Raw genomic sequence first — 23167 nt, forward strand, 5'->3', positions numbered from 1 at the left:
TTACACATATAGAAATATATTCTAAAAAGTCAGTGCATAGCATGATGTTCTACAACAATAATGTCATGTTTGATGCTGAATTTATTGTTCTAGGTATGCATTGTACAGATCTTTCTAAGGTATGAATCAGTTGTAGGTAAGATATTAGGTTGATCTTAGCAAATATTCTTTGTATGTGTGTGTGTGGCATATATAGTAAATAAAGTGTACTTATGATTATGTTTTGAAAACAAAGGATATCATAAGTATTTGTGTTGACAAAACACAAATGCAGGACTCAAAAAAACAGTATACATTATCCCTGTTATTACTCATAGATATACCTACCTCATAGACAGCATCCCTGGAAATTGTACTCAAATGCTGTTAATTAGGGTACAACATATGAACATTTGATTGATATTTTGTAAAATGTTATGTTAATGGATATACTGTACTTATCATTTATAACTTGCTAATTATTATTGAAATTACTTTTGTTTTTTCATGTGTTGTTTTTAAAGTGATTGTTAAGTTTAAATATGGATTTTCAAAAAGAGTAAAAAAGTCAGTGTCAGCATGTAAATGTATATATACCACTCTATGTAGTATATACAAATAAATTACTGTCTATGCTTGTCCCTGAATGTTTTATTTGTCTTAGTGCTTTAAGCAATTTTTATTGTACGAAAACATTTTCCAGTTAATCATCACCAAGATATTAAGCCAAAAATAAAAGATCATACCATGAAGTTGCTCAATATAATGTGAGTTACAAAATAAATTAAGTAAACTTCACACTTCCCAAAAAATATAAAACAATCAGAGACTATTAAGTCTCTAAGGAAAACTGCTCATGACATAATTAGTATCCTTTGTCTGGTTCCTGCAGCTGTATGCAATGCATATATTAGTAGGCTATTATCTTACATTGTTAATGCAATCAGAAAATGTCTATAGGACCTGAATAGAATCTGATTTGTTATTTAATAATCTACATGAATGTTTCTAATATAATTTTGAAATTAAAAATGATTGAAATATGTAACAAATATATGCACAGTGAGTCATCAGTGGTATGGTGATCAGATAGGTTTATACCTTAAAGGGAGAACCCCTCTCAGTAGGAGTTAATCTACTTGTAGAAATTAACAAATTAACATTTGTAATATTCTAACTATTATCAACTCAAAAATGTATGTGTCAAAACTAAATAATGACATTCCGGGATTTTCCCCGAATCTAAAACATCAAGTTATAAACTTTTGCTGCAAAGACAGTAACACTGAGGATATTTATACCTTATGCTTGGACATATGCTTTTTAACCATAATTAAGACATAGGGGGGTATTCAATTGTCGGCGGGATTGCAGAAAATCCCGCGGTCCGCGCACGATTACCGATGTTACGGTAATCATGCGTGGAAAAAACGTTAATACAGTAATTTACTCGCTGATTACCGTATTAATGGTAATATTTTTAAACGGTAATATTTTCGGTGGTCCCGCCGACAATTGAATATGCCCCATAGAGTAAATTACTTAATATATGTTTTAAAATAAATACTTTAACACACAACTTTTAACAGCTTTCCTTTTTTAAGTGCTCACTAAAGTGAAAATAATTACTTTTCCTTGGGCTAGCTGATCACAGTTAATAAGTTTAATAAGTTTAATACATTTCTTCTAGAAATATATGAATCTATATGATAACTGTTGCTAGTGGGAAGACGGTTTGGTTTTATTAATATTTAAATTGTCACAAGAACACGATACAGAAGTCATCTCCTGGAGCCCTTGCCAAAGACATAACAGCCAAATGTTCTGGTTCAAGTAGCCACAGACATTTTTATTAAAGATGAAAAATAATAAAACAACAAAAGAAATCCTGGCCAGTCTGGCTCCAACAAATGCATTGCACACTAATGTGTAATCTCTAAATTAGCAGATGTTAAGTTTAGATCACTTATGAATAAATAGCTGTGTTCTCTCTCTTTCTCTATCCACTCACTCCATTTTACCTGACACTTACCTGTGCCAAACACTTTGGAAAACTGACTTTCAACAGTAACAATATTCCCAAATTTCCCTTTTTAGTTCAAAACACATAATTCAGAAACCTAGAATTTACATATAGTCCATTAATGATTTTGCTAGTGCTGCTGTCAGAATATACTATGATACTGGCACATCCAAGATGACACTAACAAAATATTTCTAGTGTAATAGCCCTAATCTAACACGTACAATCTGTCTATTAGATAGGCAGCCTTCTCCAACCCTGCCCACAGGAAGCACAAACATTTTAAACCCTAAACTCTCAGATTAAATACCTAGGAATCAATCTAACTAAATGTTATGACAAATTATTTGCGGCTAACTTTCCCTCATTAATAGCCTCTTTAAAACATAATCTCCATTCCTGGAATCCTCAATTTGTCTGGATTGGCAGGGTTGCCGCTGTAAAAATATTTATCCTCCTCAGATTACTCTATTTATTCCAAACTCTACTGCTTCGGATTTCATCGATTGTCCTTAAAGACCCAGTATTTTACAATTAAAAATGGTGGCCTGGGTCTCCCCTGCCTTCACAAATATTATTTTTAGTCTCCTCTTGCTCAGGCCATTATAGCCAACACACCTCCCCACACTAGATTATGGGTAGACGCATAGGATAATCATCTTCGGTCATTGTCTCCCAGCATTCTATTGTGGCTAGATCCTAAAGACCAACCCTCCATTCGCCCCCTTCCCCACATTGCACTTCTCTCTCTCAATATGGAAATACTACCCTCACACTTTCAAACTCAAAGATAACCCAAAACAGATATTCCCACCGTGGAATAATCCATCTTTTCCACCTGGTCTCAATTTCAAATCCTTTGCTCATTGGAAAAGTATAGATAAATAAAACCATGTTTCATAATCAAATTAACTAATATATATCTTACATCAAGTATTTCAGTTATTTTACTTTTATAACTATATCTATTATTTATTCTACTGCTTTATCTATTTAGTGCAGAGAAGACAAAATGATGTATAATGAAGGAATTAGTATATATTTGTGTAATTATAACATAACAGTGAAATCAGCATGAAAGGTATACAACACTTTTAGTTGTTGCAATTAAATCACACTATGCAGATCTATGTTTTCATGTAGCCCTTACATGCATAGTATGCCTACTGAATGCTTGATGCATACAAAAAAAATCATGAAAAATGCTCCCTTTTGGGTTGATTAGGTCTGAGTCTATAGTCACTGCCTACTCAGATTATGCGGAGCACACAAATCAATTACCTCATCATGTTCTTCTGCTAAGGCAAAGACTACCACACCCATTCGTATTAAATTTACCCTGACAGCTAACTGAACTGATGTTCAAACCAATGCCTGGTGTGATTTTATTTCTATAGATATGTATTTTAGAATACCTATCATTATTCCAATCTTCTCCCAAATATTTTGTATGAATAGGAATATTTTTGTCTGCTCCATTAACCTCTTATTAGGCATGCTATGGGATAATTTTTTAAAAGCCTGGACTAATACTTTGTCTATCTCCCTGTATGTTGATGTACAGTTGTGAGTATACCACCCTCAGCTGGGATGGCACTTACGCTCTCTGGGATTCATCTCACTCGGGTAGACCAGAATATAGCCAAAATAAGATTTTATTACGATAGAAAAAGACGTTCACAAGTTACAGGTTAAATGGCAGCATGTATCCTCCAGCAGCCTCTTGCAGTCAGCACTCCAAAGTAATAATCTTAGTCTCTTTCAGAGTCTTATCCTCCCACAATATTACCACTACCGATTAGCAAAACAGTTATGGTGTTGCCCAGTCTGGGATGCTGGCTTATCCAGACCCTGTCCTGGTAGGGTTCCTCCAGCGGCACCACAATGTCTGGCCCAAAGTCCTTTTCACTGATGTCTTGTACACCAGGATCCTCCAAGCTAGAATAGCGCCCTTGGCATTCTCCTCTCCCTCTATTCTTCGCTGTATACACAGGAAGTCAGGTCAAATGTCTCAAACCTCCCCCTTACAGCAGGGGTATCTCAGTGGACACTTTAGCTGCTAGACATCTTGTCCCTGTTACCTTGATTATACAATGGAATGGCTTGTCTCATTTAGCTATTTTGTCTGGATACACTAAACATGGGGTTACAATATTATATCATGGAATGACACTGCACGCTTACATGAAACAAGACTTTTGACACATTGTATCAGCAGTATTACGCCATCTGAGTCTGTGATACATTTTGATACAATAACATTTATATTGATACATTTCCCAATGCAATTTCAGCCAATATATTACGGTGGAGGCACAATGCATATCATCTAGAAGTTCTAACCTAATTACCTCTCAAATTACCTGTTGACCTAGCTAATTACCTTGGGCTTCTAGCTAGTTAACTCAGACATTGTTCTGATTACAAACCAAATCTAAGCTGCATCTCATAACAATGGACCTTTGAGACAAATGGTAATTACCTTAGCTAACACAAGCAAAATGACTTCTGCTGTCCTGTTATTTTCACAAAGTATGGCAATTTTCTTTATATTTCTACTATATACAATAATGCAGGTAATAGCAAGGTCAAAATGTACCTAATACTAACATGAAATAATAGTACACATAATACACTGATGCTCTGGTGTATATACTTAAACTGGGCCAAGGATTAAAAAGTACATTAAACCGTGAGAAACGGATGATGAATACAAAGCTCTCAGTCCAGTAGCACCCTGTTTCTTCACAACAGTCATGGCCAAAAGTTTTGAGAATGACACAAATATTATTTGTCACAAAGTCTACTGCCTCAGTTTTTATGATGCCAATTTGCATATACTTCAGAATGTCATGAAGAGTGATCAGATGAATTGCAATTACTTTCAAAGTCCCTCTTTGCCATGACAATGAACTTCATCCCAAAAACAACATTTCCACTGCATTTCAGCCCTTCCACTAAAGGACCAGCTGACATCAGATGAGGGATTCTCTCATTAACACAGGTGAGAGTGTTGACTAGGACAAGGCTGGAGATCACTCTGTCATGCTGATTGAGCTAGATTAACAGACTGGAAGTTTTAAAAGGAGGGTGGTGCTTGAAATCATTGTTCTTCCTCTGTTAACAATGGTTATCTGCAAAGAAACACGTGCAGTCATCATTGCTTTGCACAAAAAGGGCTTCACAGGCAAGGATATTGCTGCTAGTAAGATTACTCATAAATCAACCATTTATCAGATCATTAATAACTTTAAGGAGAGAGGTTTAATAGCTGTGAAGAAGACTTCAGGGTGCCCAAGAAGGTCCAGCAAGCCCCAGAACCATCTCCTAAAGTTGATTCAGCTGAGGCATTGGGCACCACCAATGCAGAGCTTGCTCAAGAATGGCAGCAGGCAGTTGTGAGTGCATCTGCATGCACAGTGAGGTGAAGACTTTTGGAGGATGGCCTAGTGTCAAGAAGACCAGCAAAGAAGCCACTTCTCTCCATGAAAAACATTAGGGGCAGACTGATATTTTGAAAAAGGTACAGAAATTCGACTGCTACAGACTGAGGTAAAGTCATTTTCTCTGATAAAACCCATTTTAGATTGTTTGGGGCATCTGGAAAAACACTTGTCCGGAGAAGGAAAGGTGAGGGCTACCATCAGTCCTGTGTCATGCCAACAGTAAAGCATTCTGAAACCATTCATGTGTGGGGTTGCTTTTCAGCCAAGGGAGTGGGAACACTTACAATTATGCTTAAGAACACTGCCATGAATAAAGAATGGTACCAAAACATCCTCCAAGAGCAACTTCTACCAACCATCCAAGAACAATTTGGTGACGAAGAATGCCTTTTCCAGCATGATTGAGCACCTTACCATAAGGCACAAGTGATTACTAAGTGGCTCGGGGATCAAAACATCTAAATTTTAGGTCCATGGCCAGGAAACTCCCCAGACCCTAATCCCATAGAGAATTTGTGGTCACTCCTAAAGAGGCGGGTGGACATACAAAACCCACAAATTCTGACAAACTCCAAGCATTGATTAGGCAAGAATGGGCTGCCAACAGTCAGCATGTGGCCCATAAGTTAATTGACAGCATGCCAGGGTGAATTGCAGAAGTCTTCAAAAAGAAGGGTCAACATTGCAAATATTGACTCTTTGCAAAAACGTAATGTAATTGTCAATAAAATCCTTTGACACTTATGAAATGCTTGATAGCCCTTGCCAGAAAGCAGCTACCAACGCTTCTCCATTCCAGGAAAGTTCAGATGATAATAGACGAAAGTCAATTACATATTGTGCCACTGTATGAGTCCCTTGACGAAGACGAAGTATGGCCATTGAAGCAGAAGTGAGACGACCAGGTTCGTCAAAAATCCGGCGGAACATCATAGAAAAGGCTGCATAGTCAGAAAAAAGTGGGTCATTCTTTTCCCAGAGTGGAGATACCCAGGCTAGGGCTTGGCCATCCAACAAGGAAACCACATATGCCACTTTGGACCTATCAGTGGGAAAGTTCTGTGATTGAAGTTCAAAGTGAATTGAACACTGGTTAAGGAAACCACGACATATTTTAGGGTCCGCATCAAATTTGGCCGGAGCAGGTTACCTGAGTATAGATGAAGTCACGAGGGAGGCCTGGTGCCCCGAAACTTGATCGGGGGAGAAACTGCCACTACTGGTGGATTAGTTTGCAACAAGTCCATACAACCAGCAAGTGCCTATAGACACTGTAATACTTGATGCTGTGTATTATCCTGTCGTTCCACACGACCAATCAAATGCTGTAACATATCCCTTGCGGAGGGCTCCACCAGGGGATCAGACATTTGGCCTGATCTTACTGTCACGGCTATGGATATTTTGAGGATCCCCAACCTCTATCAAGGTGGTAAAAGCAGAGGATGGTGGAGACAGAACCCGCTGGGGTTGATAGTTCAACTTGAGAGAAGCACAAGGAAGGATACACAGACGATGATATAGTGTTGTAATTAGTATATTGATAGATGATTCAGCAACAGTAGATGACAGATGTAAAATATATATAAATACAACTCAGTTGGGCTGAGTACACGGCAGTTCATAAAACAATACAATTACAGCAGTACTTCAGATGGTGACCATTAGCAACGGCATGTATTGGCAGAAACAGTTCAACGCTGAGATAATGATATAGAACACTTGAACCTTCAGAACACACTCAGCAGTAAAGGAGAATCACTGACACAGCTGAAAGTCCAATATGAGTAGTAAATAGACTTGGCTGATCCAGATGAAGTATTATTCACTTTAGCAGATGGTACAGGTGACATAATGGTTCAAACAGCGGAACAGGAGATGTTAATGCAGTCCAAGAACTTGGACAATCAGGAAACATGCAATTGAATGTTGCTTAGAAGTACAGCGTGGCAATAATAGTCCAACCGTGCGTAACACTAGGAGTCACATACAATCCCAGCTCACCAAGAGGCGAGAGTTCATCATTAAACAGGATACAGCTGATAATGCACACAACTTGAATAACGGAACTGGCTACTAGCTCGGCAATATATATTCTAGTAAACAGTCCAGCAACTAATAATCAGCAGAGTAGTAATATGGCCGTGCCAGACATAGAACCACAGATGACAAGAACTTGATTGTAGTTCAATGAAGAATACAGTCAGCCGGGTCGAGAGATAGTTGAGCCAAATAGGAGTGCAGATGTAATAGGCAACTCACGAGACAGTTCGGTGTGCAGATGGAGATCAACGAATAATATCAGCTTGTAAATGATCACGAAGTGGTAAACAGCAGAGCCGATGAGAGCGGTGATGACCAGCAGAACTCGGCAACAGATAGCATCCAGGAGATAGTCAGGAAGTCAGATATGCAGCCAGAACCCACGGCAGTGTGAGTAACATGAAGATCAGGCAATGAGTCCCTGATCACAGAAGGTTGAAATAGTCTTCAGGAACCAATAAGCTTCAGAAGGAGGTCCCAATCAGGATAACATAAAACAGCCATGGAAAGGTAGAGACTCTGAAGCAAAAGACAAGCACCAACATAGTTCCTTAAAGGACAAGTCACACGCTAGCACCTAGCTAAGGGACCGGCGTGTGACAATAATATGCCACACTGTAGTGCACCCAGTTCATATTATGCCACATCGTAGTGCCCAAAGGTCATATTATAGTATTACCCTTAATTCATATTTGGCCATACAGTAGTGCCCCCAAATCATATTATGCCACAATAGTGCCTCCAAATCACATTATGCCATAGTAGTGCCCCCAAATCATTAGTAGTGCCCAGACAAAAACTCTTTCATAAATAAAAATTGGTACAGCATATCAGATACTGAGAGTGTGAGTCCCAGGAGCAGGTTAATACACCATTTACAATGCAAACAAAAATAGATATATTGACACAATCACAGATAAAATTTATGACAAGCAGTGTTTTTTCCTCTTAATTAAAAATCACTGTACAGATTACAGCAAGAAACATTACAGCGCAATAATGAGCAATACATAGTGTTTTAAGCATCATTGGATACACAGTAGTGCCCCCAGTTCAAGAAAGGATGGTTAAAAACACATTGCAGACGAGGGCGATGAGGGATCTACAGCTGTTAACTCACACAGGAAGTCGGGAGTAGAAACAGAGGGCAGTGGTCGAAGTAGAAATTTAGAAGTGGGGGTATGGAAAATATAAATGAATGGATTATGAAGGCTTGATTTTGTATTTTTTTAACACTTGTCCCCTCTGTGCATTCCCATTCTTCATTACTACTTGTGTTTTATGATGTCTTTCCCTTTCCACTTTCCTTTACCTATGCCCCTGCACCATCTTCTCCTTTGTCCCTCTCACTGAACCCCCTGCACCACTTTCTCCCCTGGCTCTCAACCCTCTCCCAGCACCCCCTTCCCCCCTGGCTCTCTCACCCCTCTCCCTGCAACTCCTTCCCCTTGGCTCTCTCACACCTCTTCCTGCTCCCCCTTCCCCTCTGGCTCTCTCACCCCCTCCCTGCACCCCTTTCCCCCCGGCTCTCTCACACCTCTTCCTGCACCCCCTACCCCCTGGCTATCTCACACTCATGACCCCCCCCCCCCCTCTCGTGGCACCCCCCTGCCCTCCGCACGAGAATCACGGCACTTTAGTAAAATTCTCACCACATTGAAGTTTTCTTTTAACGGACGGTATCAGTTACACTATACAGTAGTAGGTATTAGCGTAACAGCAAGCCTACAAGTGTCAATTATCCAATAGACTGAACATAAGTGATTTTACCTATGTGAAATACATTAAAATTGGCAAGAGGAAAGAACAGAGCTGTTTAAAGTGGCCCAATGTATTAATCAGTTAGATTGACATACTTAGCAAGCCTATCCTCTTGGATAGCTATTGGACTACTTATGTCTCATTGTTTCAGTGTGGCACATACACTAGACCACCACTCACACCTAATTACACAAATTTCTACATGCGAGTCACACAGGCCCCGCCCCCCCATGAGAATTGTGGCACCCCCGTGCCTCCCCCTCCTGCGAGAATCGCGGCACCCCCACGACCCCCCCCCCCTGCGATCCCCTCCTCCATTCAGGAAAAATACATTTGGAAGCAGCATAAGAGGGGATAGAGCAGAGCAGCGTGCAACAGAGGTAGCCACCAGGAAGCAAAGAACTGTCGGGCCGTCCCGTCCAGCCATCGGCCCTTCCTTCTGGCATTTGCCAGAAGTGCCAGATGGCCAGTCCGGCCCTAAAAGCGTCTTAAGATGCATGATGAGGTATTTAGTAAATAATTTGATATCAATATTTCACAAAGAAACTGGCCTATAATTAGAACATTGTGATGGGTCCTTCCCCTCCTTATTAATTACTGTTACATGGTTTTGGGAGATTGGGGTGAAAATATTTCATCTTTCGATATTTTGTTAATGGATCATTGTAACAACAGAGATAAAGTTAAAAGTTGTAGAATATTGAAAACCTGTCAAGGCCTGGGCTTTTCCTATTGGGTGTTGAGAACGCATGCGTCTGGGTTATACAGTGTTTTAAGATTATTTTTTTTTAAGTGTTGTATTCTTTGGGCCTTTCTTTGTTTCTTTACCCTTAATATCACACTTGAGTGCCTCAAATATTGAAATATTAGATGCATCTTGTTTGTCATTAAATGAAATATAATCCCCAATCGCTATGTCAATTTGGTCCTTGAGTCCTGTATCTTAAATTAAGCATTTATCAAAATGCCAGGATCATTTTATGGATGGGGTATTTTCTAGGAGAATTGATGTTTAAATAGAAGCATGGTGATACCATGTCATCTGATAGATATGAAAATTTGTCGTCCAGCTAGAAGATAGTTTATTTTAGAGTACATTGTGTGTGGTGGGGAGTAAAATGTGTTGGATTCTGACTGCCAGTTGGTGGTCATATAACAGTCCTCTTACCTTCTTGTGGGAACACTGTGGGAGTCACATGGAGGTTCCTGAGAAACCAGGTATGTGCTGGAGTGTCCAGAGGCAGCCTTAAGTCCCAGCTTGGCAAATCCAGCAGCGCTCCAGATGCAAAAATGGACTGTTTAATACTGGTTAGTTCTATCTATTATATATAATCTCAACACACACTGTAACAATTACAGTTCTTTAAATAAATTAGTACAATAAATTTCCACTAGGAAAGGATATCATATCAGAGCACTGACAATATCTATAATGGCTGTGTAAAGTATTAACCATTCCCAATAAGAGTCATCAAAAGATAAATAAAGGTATAATATTTATGTATAACCATTAAAATCAATTATCTAAGTGTTTTTACATATTAGACTTTAATAATGTAAGGCCAATAAAAAATATTGTTATACCGAGAAGTATGCAGATAAAACAAAATACACTGATTTCATTGAAAATATTTATAATGGCTGTATATAAAGTATCAACCATTCTCAATAAATATAATAAAAATATAGAAAAAAGATATAACATTTATGGATAACAATTAAAATAAATTATCAAAGTATTTCCACATATTCAAATATAATAATGTAATGCCAATATAAAATATTGTTATACCAAGAGGATTGCCAGTAAATGCTTATAGAATTGTTATGTACTGAATAGCATTAGTACAGGCCAGAAGATATAGTCCCTCACTGATCAAAAGATGACTCAAAGCTCCAGTTATTACCCAATGAAGCTGGCTGGCAATTAATCTAAACTTGCATGCTGTAACAATTATGTTATACGTTAGGGAGTAGGCACCTCTCTGTCCATTCAATAGTAAATATTTCTAATAGCAAAACCAATCCAGCCTATGAGTGGCGAAAACCAGTTTCTGTTTGCCACTTAATATATGCAGTATTAACTGTATCAGAATAGAAAGCAAAGCAGGTCAGTCATACAATCAGTGTGTGTGCTCAGCTCTCCATACTAGAAGCAGATGTAACAGTCAATCACTGTTGCACATTATAATAAAGTAATAGTTACAATCTAACAAGCACTGATACACTGCATTAGGTGATATTTGATACTGATATTTGAGAGAATCCCTCACTAACACAATGCTGAAGGCAATCTTCCAAAAATAAAAATAAATGTTATACTTTAAATGAATACTTTTCCATTATGTGTTTCTCCACTATATCATGGTTTGTACTTTACAAAATAAATTGTACATGCATCACCCTTAAATGTAATGTATGATTTTATAATTCTAGTTAACAGTATAAAAGATTGTGTGCATTTTGCATATTTTTTTTGTAAAATAGTAGTTCCTGGCAAACAAACAAATATGTTGTATTTTATTATAATAAAATACCTGTCACCCACAAACATCCCAATTAATAAAAAACTACAGTAAAACTCCATACAAATACCCCCACAACTAATTGATAACAAGCTCCTGTAAAACATCCCTCACCAGTCTGACAACACCTCCCTGTAAAACACCTCCCAGTTACACAAACATGAAAAGTAAGTTGTGTAATATTTTTACTATAAACATGCAAAATATCAAAATGTTTGGTGGTGTAGAAACACTCCAATGATAGCAGGGCCCTCGTATAAAGGTCCAGTATTGGAGATGGCACATTTCTTTTGTAAGTGTACATTAATTAGTACAGTAAATATAAATATCTGTTTTGAAAATATGGTCTTAGGCAGAGAACTGAGATTCACAATGGTAGAAGGTTTTCTTAAAATTTCACATGTGCATTCCACCGAGCAGACATCAACCTTCCCCCTGTAAAAAACCTACACAGACAAAAAGTAAAACGTTTTTCTCACATTTCGGATTTTTTTTTTGTAGGAATAAAGCGTGTCATATTTTTTAGCATCGGTGATACAATTACCACTGAAAAGTACAGTAGTTTGACATCAACCAGCAAATTGCAAATGAAAAAACATGACTTTCAATTTTTGTAAATTTCCACTGAGTTTCTAAGCTGAAATAATATATAGAACTGCAGCATACTGTATGGACAGTAAGCTGTATGTACTGTGCAATGTGTTATATAGGAAATCTAAATTCAATGTACACAGAAAGATGTGTACTGTACTTGAATCACGCCACCATAATGAGGATTTTGTTTAGATATAGATAGCGTCTTTAGGATGTGTTCCACCTTAGTAGAGAAAGAATTGTAATGCTTTTGGAACAAATATGCACTCATGAATTATTGTGATACTAATATTACCTCAATGGATTTAATTTTTTTTTTAAATGGCTGCACATGGATTAAATGATGCAGATTTTAATGGTAAGTGGGCTGATGCACATAATCAGTGTGTCTTTCAGTTAATTGATAATCTGATTAATTAGAGATTAAAGCCCTTAATCATATTCAGAAAGAGCTGGGAAACATTTGTAATATACCTCATATTAACTCTTATAAATTTATTCATTTAAATACTGACCTTACTGACCATTAATCACAGTTAGAAAATGAAATCATTAAACAAATAAATAATACAGTTGACAGGGAGAGTAATTATAAAAATGGAAATTCTATAAAATGGAGTTGTCTTCATATAGGGTACAATGGGTTTGCCTTTGACAATTTTCCACAAAAATCTCTCTCCTATAGTGATGCAGTACAATTTTCCAATAAGAAAATGTGATGAATTATCATAAATGAAGGGGATTTGAATTAGGAGACCACAAATATTAAATATAAAAATTAGGTGAAAATAATAAAAATAAGGAAAATAGAATAACAACTTAGGAACTGGATAAAGTTAAAGTGGGTGAAAGTAATATATTAGAATCAAATGTCTCTCTTCTATATAATTCCCTACATCTTATTCTTGTGTTTCCCATCAGAACAGTGATTTTACTATACATACAATTTCAACATTACTCACTATAAGCACCACAGCGCATGGTGTGAATAATTCACCTAGTAGTGGTGTTCGGTTATCCACTACCAAGATTTCAATCAGCTCTGTGATCTTGAGAGAACAGATTAATTCCCCATTATTTGCACAATCAGCACTTTTTTTTGCACTACCCACACAATCAACATTTATATCACTCAGATTCTGTTAGCCATTCTAAACACTTGATTTTTGGTTGTTCATTCTCTCAGCTGTCCACATTATTAAATATAAAAATGCATTGCTAAGACATTTGAATACCGCTGCCACATTGTTAATTCTGATATACTGTAAATTTCCCAATCCCCGAAGTATGAAGGAATGGTTTAGATGGATTGATTTATATAGAGTTATGGATGAATTTACCATGTTCAACAAAGAATAATTCTCAGAATGCACAGCACTATGGTTACGTTGGATTGAATGTAAAGAATCACCTTTTTACTGTTCACTTGTGAATGAGGCTATTAGCTTGATTAATATTCTCCAGATAGGAACTTTCAATGCTGACTTTGGATTATTAAAACACATATATTGTTGTACTTTTATTTGATTTATTTATTAGCCCAGAAAGTCTTCCGTCATTCAATTCCCCTTTTCGTTCTCTTCTTTTCCCCAACTTGTTTTGTTCATGTGTTTACTTACCATTATCTTATTTTTATTGTTTGACTTCTTTAAAAAATTGAGGATGAAGTATGTTATTTGTCCCAGATATTTTAAGTTTGAATTGTTTTATCTGTTACATTTTCTCCTTGATAAAAACAGGTTATACAAAAAAGAACCCTAGGTGAAAAAATAGGCTGTAAAAAGAAATAAATCAGTTATCAAGAGTTAAATGATATGGGTATTTTTAAAATTTTACCATTAATTCTCACTGGTTTTCAGTTCTTTCCAAAGGGATTCAATTTTGCTCCTACTAAAAATAAATTTGAAAATATCATTAGCTTAAACAAATTCACTCATGCAGGTGTAAAATATGCATTTATGGTCATAATAAATTAGACTAGTTTATGTTTTTTAGTACCAGTTTATATTTTTTAGAATGTTTATTTAAAAGGGAATTTAAACTGTTAGTCCTCTTATGTTAGTTATCTCTTGCAATGTATATGTGGGAAACAGACCAGACTGTCAGAACACTCTGTGAGAGTATATATGAATATAAATGGAATAATAAAATTAAAACAACTACTCATGCCATATGTTGCCACTTTATTCTAGTTCATAATGCTGACCCAATACATTTTACATGTTTTGGAACTGAAAATATCCCTCTGAATGATCGGGGAGAGGGAAGACGTATTGTTTTAGTTACTTTTAGGAAATATGGCACTTGGATCCACACTCTTAACACTCTTGTACCGAATGGTTTTAATGACAATTTTGGTTTTAATGAAAGAAAGTTGATTAAATCATTTCCAGTTTATATTTATGTCTTTCATGTTTTTGAATTTGTATCAGGGTCTTAGTATGCAAATTCTAGATTTTTTGTATGCACTCTATTTAAATTGTATTAGTACTACCACAAAGTGTTCTCCATTTGCCTGTTGAAGTAGACCATTTCCACAATGCATAGCAAAAGGACACTGGTCAAAGAGTTAAACCACACTCTGCCTATTATACTCATTTGTACGTGCATTGTATTTATACTTTTAATATTACATAAATTGAGACAACACTTGATCCTTTGGAGCTTCTTCTTTTCAGCACTCTGCCTCCTAACTGCATCTTACTGTACATGGCAATAACTGCAGGAATGGGTGATAGACAAATTGTAAACCAATAAGTTTACAAATAACATTACAGTTATTATTTCTGTACTGGTAAATGACTGGGGGAAGAGCTGGTACACAGGCAGAAAGTGATAGGATATTCAACAGTAATCTTCTTATTTGCATAGTAAGCATTACAGAAAATGGATGTCTGCATTGGAATGGTTGTGAGGAGTTAATTGAAGTCCTGGTCACTTAAGGACACAGTTCAGTAACATATAAACCAAAGTACAGTAAATAAATAAATAAATAAAGAGATAAAAAAATCATGCAGTGGAGAGTGATGTTAGGGTCCCAAAAGTGCAATAGGGTCTTCCGTGGTGGAGGGGATGGGCGCAGTCCTTGCTTGGGCCTCCTCACCTGTGGGCCACATAGCGGCCACAACCTCTGCACCCTTGGCAGTTCCACCACTGGGTCTTTTCTACTCTCAGAATGTGCATTCACATTTAAATATGTAGTTTCAAAATCTATGCAAATATAATGAGCGCCAAGTACTCTGGTGTCTATAAATACTAGGGTAATAAATAAGCCCCCAAGAGGTATCGATTATACACCATCCATAATGGTTTTGTCTAATATTGGGCCATTCTTTATCATAGCAGTCAAAATCAGTGCTAATCTATATGGAACTGAACATTTTGTAGCAGAGGGTGACCCAATAATCATTACCCTCTCATTTTAACCTCAAAGTAATCCAGCACTTAAAAACATATTGGATCTTCACAGTCATATTGCTACCCCGGAGTTGATTTTGGATACGTTAACAAATTGAAAGTCACAAATTTAAACAAATCCTAAGTCTTCATGTCTTCCAATATCTTCTGTTCCATAAAAGGACATTAATTCACCAGTAGCTATCCAACCTTTGTGTTTATCTATGATACAAGCCCTTATGTGCATTATCTACTATACATAATAAGCTGTATGCAACAGGGTCAGATTCTTCCTCACTGCTTCTGTTTCTCGCTAATGGCATATAGCATTTTACATGACAGCTGCATGTGTTGTATGTGTATAAAATTTCAGGTATATAATGCATGCAAAGTACATGATAATTTCACAATGAAACAAAGGAGTTTTTACATCAACAATAGAACATTAATGACAGTACATTTACTTCATATAAACAATATAAATATCATTAATTAAATCTTAAAAGGAAACTCAATTCACATTCTACAATTTAGATCTACTCACAATATAATTTAAACACTGTAGATCAGCATGGTTTAAAATCAAAATAGTTTCTAGTAAAATGTCAAATCTAATGTACCTGTTTGACAAAGGGAGACTTTTCTTGATTTTATAGCAAAATATGAAATTATGCAGATTAAAAACAGCTTTAGAGAAGGGTCACTGGAATAAGCTATTGTGGAGTGATTGACAAGCAGAACAAGGAATAAGCTGAATTATATTCAAATACCTGTTTCTGTAAAAAAAAATATATGTAAGTAAAATGCAAATGTACTTTAATGGATTCAATTTAATATTATTACTTGACATGTTCCTATACATTCTATTTAGTGTCGTATACAAGTCGATAAAAGAATCTAGATTAACTTAAAGCTCCATTTGCTAGGATTAACATATTATATTTGTTGCAATTTATGACTACAGTGATTTATTATTGTTTTTTGGCAATTTGAGTTTATACATAAATATCACTACTTAATGTTAATGAAATAATGTTGGCGGGCAGAAATTAAAAAAGTACTTTTATTTTAATTAATTATGATCTTGTAAATGGCAATTGATTCATGGGGGAGTTGACATGTCTAACAGTGATTTGTTTTTTTAGTTAATATAATTATTATAAATTCATACAGTCATATTCTGTATCTATAATCAAGTCAAACTACAGGTCATAATACAATTATATAAACAGCTTAATTTACAAATTACACATAAAATGCTTCACCTGATAGATCTTCTTTATATATGTGACCCAATGGGCTTACTTCGCCACCCGGTCTGTAGGGGGGGAAGGAGGAATGGAGGGATGTTCTTCATGCACATTTTATCCTGGTTTCCTTCTCACCATCAGTAACCAACTGTTACTGAGCAATCCTACTGGTGTCACCTTACCACCAGACATTTGCTGACTGCGATTGACAACTGTGCAATAGTTATAGCAGAATTCAGCTGCCACCACTGGACTCATTTGCAGCATCCAGAACCGTTTACTTCTTGGGTAGTTGGTATAGCTCCTGTAATGCCTCTTTGCTGTGGGCTGGCTGGTAACTCCTGTAAACTCCTGACCACTTACTATGGATCAGGACTGCAGAGCTTTGCCCCTGGAACATTGGGTTCAATACTGGACAGTTGGGGAATGTATCAGAATGTAAGTTCTTATCTGTTGGTTACAGGCCGCAGGCAGAATTTTCATGCAGTATCGTTTAATGCTCAAGATTCCTGACAAGAACTTTTACACACCAGTTTCAGGTACTCGTGATGTTCCTGAAGTGTACAGATGGAAAGTGAAACATTATATGGTCAAACAGTGCTATTTTTATACACATTCTGACACACATCTTGTCAATGTGTAACACTTCCCCCTGATCCCAGATGGCCCCGCAAAGTTGAAGATATTACATCAGATCTTTAGTATCCGGATGCAATATGTTCTTCAAACTTGGATTTAAATGCAATGCAAATTTTACAAAATTTACACCCACTTGTTATCTCCTAAACTTGCTGGTTGCATTATTCAGACAGGTTTTAAGATACAGGATGAAAACTACACATGAAAGGAAGGTAACAACCTCCTGCCGAGCCTTCAGGCCAAAGCAGGTGTTTGTCACTTCTGAGATGAAATAATTAATTAACTTAATTTAGGATTTCTTTTCCTCCTTTCTTACATAAAACATTTTCTCCACCATGGCTACTGCATCAGAAATTCGTACATTTTCAATATACAAATATAACACAGTATCAAAATCAGTACATTTGCAATCATATAAATTGGTGCACTGCACTAATAATTTAACTATATTTATACAATAAGTTATTTATAAGTGATCCAGCCACAATATACAACTGGATTGTAGAGTGATTACATACTAAAGTTGAGTACACACTACAGGGTTTTCAGTTGATTATCGGGACAACCACACAATAAACGACCATTCGCCCCAATAACATAATAGTGTGTACACATCAGCAATGAACTATTACTTCTCCAAAGCACATCCTATCATTTAATTTGATTTTTAAACCAAAGTAGAAATCCTCTTCAACAAAGAAACAATGTTGTTCCAATTCAGCGTGTGTATTCACGACCAACAGTGTCCTTAGATCTCTAAAGAGTGTGCAGAGTCACAATCTTTTCAGCCGATGGTTATGACAGGTGAAGAGCACAGATCTGAAGGTATATTTTGCAAAAAGTGTTTAGTGTGTACACATGAATCTACATGCTGATCGAGACTTGTTTTTTTCAGTCATTGGTAAAATCATTAATGATATCTAATCATGAGAATTTTTCCGTAATGTGAACCCAGCCTTAGAGTTGGTTCATTACTGCAAATATAGAATGAGGCTTATTTACTAACATCAGCTTTAATCTGTCTAGTACCAGTTAGAAAACAAAATGCAAATGTCTGCCTTGTTGCTATAGATTAGGGCAGATTTGCAACTTTTAGCAATTGATATATTTTATCAAGAAATAACATTGTATCAATATAGGTCATTGAGATTAATCCTATCCAGTCAGAGCATAGCAGCTCTATATTTTATAGAAAATGACAAGCAGCTCCACAAAGAGCATTTCCTCATTGTACATGTGTTTTTTTTCTGTATCCCAATGGATTGAAGCTGAAAGAACAAGAGAAGCTCCAGTGAATTTAGGTGAGCAATAAATTGATAAAAGAGGGTATATGGTGAGGAGTCTTTTTTTTTTCTTACTAAAGTACTTGTGGTGATGCCTGTTTATTTCATTGTATTTTTTAATAAGTGCACTACAGGTCTCAGTAGGCCCTGCTTGCACTTGTAGTTCTACAAGTGCTACAGGATACACAAGCAGTATAGAGGTGCCATGATTTAGAAGAACCAGTACTATACAAGTAAAAAATACATTTACATCAAATAAATATTTTATACACCACAACCTCCACCCCAGGTGTATGGGAAGAGTCAAAGTGGTTTCACATTACCACATTAACCCCTTTGCCACAGAAGCTTCTCTCAGAACTTTTGGGCTCATCCCATATTTATTGTCTGCTGATCAGAAAATGATAAACAGGGGTACCATAAGGGGTTTTCCTCTTTTAAATAAGGTTACCACCAGCATTTTAAATCTCAGGAACTTTAAAATCGAAACTCTAAACTAGCCTTCCCTTATCCCTAACATTTCCCATAGACTTTAATGGACTGTATGCATGCAATGTAGAGGAAAAAAAATCACTCTTCCTTAGCAGTCAAGGGGTTAACACGCAAGTCATCACCATCAAGTTGAGTCTCTCTTCCACAAAATATGTTTTAAACATATATTCCTCCAGCATCATATTTTACTTAATATGCTAAGTTACACTTATCTTAAGATACATGGAGCTCAGTATACTTCTATTTTGGGAGGGTTGTTTGCACATATTTTATGTCTTCATTATTTATGTAAAATGCATCTATCTGTTCTTGAGGTCCTATATGTTTTAGACGAAAGGTTACTAGTCTGGGATAGCTAGCTAAATTACTTTTAAGAAATGCTATTAGTAAACAGTATGACTCATGCACAGTTGACGCATTTGTACTAACAATATATGGCAAAATAACACACATGTGAAATCTCAAGATGCATCCAGGTCTGCAACAGTGGAATACTATATACTGGCACAGGATGACATCAAACATATATATGGCCACCTCTACATATGAGGCCAGCACAAGATATGGCTGTGTGAAGATTCAGAGCAAGGTGTATGCCACGGAGCATATGGCAAATTTTTCAATTAAGCTAGCTCATGGAAGCTAACTCACAGTTAATTCATTATTAATCATATAATATACTACACTACACTCATGCTGTTCTTTATTGTATATTGTATCACTGTGTGCTTTGTGAAGTGCACTTATTAATTTTGTTATTGGCATCATACACTACATTCATGTTATTATTTCTTATGCATTGCATGTCAGATCTCATTAGATTCCATTTATATTGCTTACTAGTGTTATAACGTCAGTAAATCCCTAAAAAGATAATGTAATACCTGTAAATTAATACTTTTTTAATATCTCTTTATTTATATTTTTATATTTATTGACAAGTAGGTAAATACAAGAAAAGAAAATACAGCGTAATGAAATAATAGTTGAACAGTATGTATAGGATAGTGGGTGAGGGTGAGCAAGAAATGAAAATAAAAGTGATTGTAAGGAGGAGGAGTGGAGAATGAGGTTAGGATTGGTAAAGTAGAAACCAGAGTATCTAATTTTTTCTCCATTTTCTGGAAGAGGAGAGTTTTTATATTGGTACCAGATACTTCAAGGCTTGTGAAAGACAGACAACTTATCATTGAGTAATCTGGCTAGGTACTCCATTGTGGAGACAAACCATACTTGATTAGCAAGAAATCCCAAATCAGAAGGGCCTATTTCTTACATTTTCTTGTGAAGGGTGCCTTTGGAGTCCATAACTGCAGTTACTCATGGTGCTTTCTGCCCCAACTAGCTGGTGGGTTCGGGCAACCAATACCAGAGGAACCCAACCAAATACACAAGTGTTTAACACAATCACATGTGAAAACAAACAACTTCCAAAAGGATAAACTTCTGCGCTATTAGATGGGGTTAAAATACCAAATATTCAGGGATAAAGAATGGGCTTTCTCAGGGTCAGAACAATATCCAGGGGAATCATTTACACTGCTGCTATTTCAGGACCCATTGTATAGCCCTGCATATAAAACCATACAAGTTAAAACAAAAAGTACGGTGAAAATAAAAACACCCGTCATGGAGTCTCCAGTTAATAGAGTAATTGCAACTGTATGAATAGTTATCTCATATCAACACAGTATAATTTATTGGGCAAAACAATTTGGAGAAATAGTACCTATAGCAATAAACAAACTAATACATACAAATGTAAAAATATAAAAACACCACCATACAGAAAAATAAAAAAACATAAAATAATATAAAATCAAATTGTCTTGAGCAGAAGGCTTCAGAATAATGTGGCACCACTAGGACTAATATATATCCAGAAATTACAGCACAAAATGCATTATTACTTTCCTTAGGGAATCCTTGACCGAAATTGAGAAGATATATGTCCCATAGAAATAGGTCTCATTAAAACTAGGGATGTGCACCGGCCACTTTTCGTGTTTTGGGTTTTGAGTTCTGATTACCTTCAGGTTTTGGGTTCTAATGGGTTTTGCCAAAACACACCCCCCCCCCCCAAGGTTTTGAGTTTTGGGTTCTGATTTTTTATTTTTTAAAAAGCATAAAAACTGCTAAAATCCAGATTTTTTTTTTTTTTTTACTCCTACGCTATTATTAACCTCAATAACATTCATTTTCACTCATTTCCAGTCTATTCTGAACACCTCACACCTCACAATATTGTTTTTAGGCCAAAAGGTTGCACCGAGGTAGCTGGATGACTAAGCTAAGCGACACAAGTGGGCAGCACAAACACGTGGCCCATCTAGGAGTGGCACTGCAGTGGCAGACAGGATGGCAGTTTGAAAAGCTAGGCCCCAAAGAGCACATAATGCCAAAAAAAGAGGTGCAAGATGGAATTGTCCTTGGGCCCTCCCACCCACCCTTATGTTGGTGAAATAGGACATGCGCACTTTAACAAACCAATAATTTACGGCAGGCTCAGTGAACTTATATAGCAGTACCACTGGACTTATACGGCAGGATCAGTGGACTTATATAGCAGTACCACTGGACTTATACGGCAGGATCAGTGAACTTAAACAGCAGTACCACTGGACTTATAAGGCAGGATCAGTGAACTTACATAGCAGTACCACTGGACTTATACGGCAGGATCAGTGGACTTATACAGCAGCACAGCACAGGACAGCACCACTGGATTTAAATGGTTGTACCACTGGACTGGACACAGGACAGCACCACTGGAATTATGGCAGCACCACCACTGGACTGAGCAGGACAGAGCACAGGACACCACCACTGGACTGAGCAGGACAGAGGACACCACTAACACACACTCCCTCTTCCCTCTCCAATGCCCGAGTGAAGATGGCGGCGGCAAGCGGGGGAATAATATAAATCTGGATCTCGCGAGATCCGACGGCGCGATGATGAGGTTTTGCCTCGTTCTGAGTTTTGTGATCGGCGGGAATACCCGAACAGTGTTCGGATCAGGCTCGGATCGGCACTGTTCGGGGGTGTTCTGATTTGACAAATCCGGACCCGCTCATCTCTAATTAAAACCATCCCAATGTTAAAATATGGAGAGCTGAAGTAAATCAGATCCTATAGAATAAGTTACTGTATTATCCAATAGGATTTAAATTAGTCCAGGGAAGAACAGGGATGAAATTTCAACAAGCTAAATACCTAAATGAAAGTGGAAGGGAGGGAGGGGGGATGGACCACAGCCAATGGGAGAAGGTCCCAGAGGAGGGGCCAGCCACCAATAGAGACTACGGAAGGACCGGCCCAAAGTAGTCTTTTTTTGGTCTGGCCCAACCTGTCCCTGGAGTTAGTTATGTGAGTGATGAGCTTATCCACATTTATGTTAAACTATTTAATTGGCTTTCGTTATTTGATAATCTAAATTCATGACTATCAACCAGTACTGAGCGTCTAGGGTTCATTCCCACTAATTATGTATAAGTGTCTAAATGTTCCCACTGTTTCTCCAACTTAGGTCAGGAGTCTGGGGGAAATTTGCCTATATTATTTACAGGTGACAATAATTAATTTTTTTTCTGTGTCTTTTTAGAATTTATATTCTACATAGGTATTGGATGTATCCTGCAGTGTATTGTATAGTACAGCAGAACAGACCTACACCTGTATTCATCAGTGCACGTATCTTCAGATTCGCTCCTAGTTGAATTCTGGCACAGAACCG

This window comes from Mixophyes fleayi, chromosome 5 (assembly GCF_038048845.1).
Source record: "Mixophyes fleayi isolate aMixFle1 chromosome 5, aMixFle1.hap1, whole genome shotgun sequence".
Classification (NCBI taxonomy): domain Eukaryota; kingdom Metazoa; phylum Chordata; class Amphibia; order Anura; family Limnodynastidae; genus Mixophyes; species Mixophyes fleayi.